The sequence below is a fragment of the Miscanthus floridulus genome, unplaced genomic scaffold (assembly GCF_019320115.1).
Source record: "Miscanthus floridulus cultivar M001 unplaced genomic scaffold, ASM1932011v1 os_2040, whole genome shotgun sequence".
NCBI classification, from domain to species: domain Eukaryota; kingdom Viridiplantae; phylum Streptophyta; class Magnoliopsida; order Poales; family Poaceae; genus Miscanthus; species Miscanthus floridulus.
In genome coordinates, this window is record NW_027098061.1 from 21,442 (window position 1) to 25,268 (window position 3,827).

Consider the following 3,827-nt stretch of genomic DNA (forward strand, 5'->3'; position numbering starts at 1 on the left):
CACCTCTTCTTCACTCTCACCCTCCCCATATTTCCATTGATGCACCAGCTGTACGGGGGGCACGAGCCCCCCAGCCTCCCTGTAGATCCGCCCCTGGTGAGAACCGTGTATACCTACCCAAGCACATGGCTAAGGGCTACATTAAAATAGACATGAGGCCAGCAGTGATCAAAACAGCATATATATATATACAACTAGAGGGGAGCAGTGAGCAAAGCACACCAATAAATGACCACACTTAAACACAAGGAACCACGTACGATCATCCAACTATGAAATGAGTAACAACAATTAGCCTACTAAACACGAAGGACACCAGTGAAATGCAAAGCACACCACACTTTTTTTGATGGATGAAAATAGGAGGGGTGCTCCCTTAGCCTACTAAACATGAAGGACAAAAAGATAGAAAAAAGAGCGACGAGCTAAAATGAGCTGTTGCGCCTGATCAGTCTGTGCTGCGCGCTGGCCTTAGACTACAGCGAGGCCGCCACCTGTGGCCTGCATGAGACTCGCCGTGGAGCCAACCACGTTGGCCACGACAGCTCCACGGCCGAGGGGCTCGGCAGTAACGAAGGTGATCATGTGCGAGACAACCAGGAGGGACGTTGCCACGCCGGCTCAGATCATGAGGAGGATCTCCATCGCCGAGACCTTCTTGTTCCCCTTCCCCTTGGTGCAAACAGATGACCCACAAAATCCACTCGATCCACCCGATCCAAACCCATATAGCAACTTCTTTCATTTCATGGGTGGGTTAAAAAATATGTGAGAACCAGTGGCGGATGCAGAATAGGATTGAAGAGGAGTTGGTCTCTTTTTCTTCATCTCTCTCCATTTTTTTCTTTTCTCCAACTCTTCTTCTCCCTCACCCTCCCCATATTTCCATTGATGCACCAGCTGTAGGGGGGCACGAGCCGCCCAGCCTCCCTATAGATCCACCCCTGGTGAGAACCATGTATACCAACCCATGCACATGGCTAAGGGCTACATTAAAATAGACACAAGGCCAACAGTGATCAAAATCCCATATATATATACAACTAGAGGGGAGCAGTTATCAAAGCACACCAACAAACGACCACACTTAAACACAAGGAACCACGTACGATCATCCAACTATGAAATGAGTAACAACACTTAGCCTACTAAACACGAAGGACACCAGTGAAATGCAAAGCACACCACACTTTTTTTGATGGATGGAAACAGGAGGGGGTGCTCCCTTAGCCTACTAAACACGAAGGATGAAAAGACAGAAAAGAGCGACGAGCCGAAATGAGCTGCTGCGCCTGATCAGACTGTGCTGCGCGCCAGACTCATACTGCTGCGAGGCTACCGCCAGCGGCTTGCATGAGACTCGCCGTGGAGCCGACCACGTTGGCCGCGACAGCTCCACGGCTGGGGGCTCGGCAGTAACGAAGGTGATCACGTGCGAGACGACCAGGAGGGACGTCGCCACACCGGCTCAGATCATGAGGAGGATCTCCATCGCCGAGAACTTCTTGTCCCCTTCTCCTTGGTGCAAACAGATGACCCACAAAATCCACTTGATCCACCCGGTCCAAACCCATATAGCAACTTCTTTCATTTCATGGGTGGGTTAAAAAATCTGTGAGAACCAGTGGCTGATGCAGAACAGGATGGAAGAGGGGCTGGTCTCTTCTTCTTCATCTCTCTCCATTTTATTTCTTTCCTCCACCTCTTCTTCTCTCTCACCCTCCCCATATTTCCATTGATGCACCAGTTGTAGAGGGGCATGATCCCCCCAGCCTCCCTGTAGATCCGCCCCTGGTGAGAACCGTGTATACCCACCCAAGCACATGGCTAAGGGCTACATTAAAACAGACATGAGGCCAGCAGTGATCAAAATAGCATATATATATATATACAACTAGAGGGGAGCAGTGAGCAAAGCACACCAATAAACGACCACACTTAAACACAAGGAACCACGTACGATCATCCAACTATGAAATGAGTAACAACAATTAGCCTACTAAACACGAAGGACACCAGTGAAATGCAAAGCACACCACACTTTTTTTGATGGATGGAAACAAGAGGGGTGCTCCCTTAGCCTACTAAACATGAAGGACAAAAAGACAGAAAAAGAGCGATGAGCCAAAATGAGCTGTTGTGCCTGATCAGTCTGTGCTGCGCGCCGGCCTTAGACTGCAGCGAGGCCACCGCCTGCGGCCTGCATGAGACTCGCCGTGGAGCCGACCACGTTGGTCGCGACAGCTCCACGGCCGGGGGGCTCGACAGTAACGAAGGTGATCATGTGCGAGACGACTATGAGGGACGTCGCCACGCTGGCTCAAATCATGAGGAGGATCTCCATCGCCGAGACCTTCTTGTCCCCTTCTCCTTGGTGCAAACAGATGACCCACAAAATCCACTTGATCCACCCGATCCAAACCCATATAGCAACTTCTTTCATTTCATGGGTGGGTTAAAAAATCTGTGAGAACCAGTGGCGGATGCAAAACAGGATTGAAGAGGGGCTGGTCTCTTCTTCTTCATCTCTCTCCATTTTTTTTCTTTCCTCCACCTCTTCTTCTCTCTCACCCTCCCCATATTTCCATTGATGCACCAGCTGTACAGGGGGCACGAGCCCCCCAGCCTCCCTGTAGATCTGCCCCTGGTGAGAACCGTGTATACCTACCCAAGCACATGGCTAAGGGCTACATTAAAACAGACATGAGGCCAGCAGTGATCAAAACAGCATATATATATATACAACTAGAGGGGAGCAGTGAGCAAAGCACACCAATAAACGACCACACTTAAACACAAGGAACCACGTACGATCATCCAACTATGAAATGAGTAACAACAATTAGCCTACTAAACACGAAGGACACCAGTGAAATGCAAAGCACACCACACTTTTTTTGATGGATGAAAACAGGAGGGGTGCTCCCTTAGCCTACTAAACATGAAGGACAAAAAGATAGAAAAAAGAGCGACGAGCTAAAATGAGCTGTTGCGCCTGATCAGTCTGTGCTGCGCGCCGGCCTTAGACTGCAGCGAGGCCGCCACCTGTGGCCTGCATGAGACTCGCCGTGGAGCCGACCATGTTGGCCATGATAGCTCCACGGCCGAGGGGCTCGGCAGTAACGAAGGTGATCATGTGCGAGATGACCAGGAGGGACGTCGCCACGCCGGCTCAGATCATGAGGAGGATCTCCATCGCCGAGACCTTCTTGTTCCCCTTCTCCTTGGTGCAAACAGATGACCCACAAAATCCACTTGATCCACCCGATCCAAACCCATATAGCAACTTCTTTCATTTCATGGGTGGGTTAAAAAATATGTGAGAACCAGTGGCGGATGCAGAACAGGATTGAAGAGGAGTTGGTCTCTTTTTCTTCATCTCTCTCCATTTTTTTCTTTTCTCCAACTCTTCTTCTCCCTCACCCTCCCCATATTTCCATTGATGCACCAGCTATAGGGGGGCACGAGCCGCCCAGCCTCCCTGTAGGTCCGCCCCTGGTGAGAACCATGTATACCAACCCATGCACATGGCTAAGGGCTACATTAAAATAGACACAAGGCCAACAGTGATCAAAATCCCATATATATATACAACTAGAGGGGAGCAGTTATCAAAGCACACCAACAAACGACCACACTTAAACACAAGGAACCACGTACGATCGTCCAACTATGAAATGAGTAACAACACTTAGCCTACTAAACACGAAGGACACCAGTGAAATGCAAAGCACGCCACACTTTTTTTGATGGATGGAAATAGGAGGGGGTGCTCCCTTAGCCTACTAAACACGAAGGATGAAAAGACAGAAAAGAGCGACGAGCCG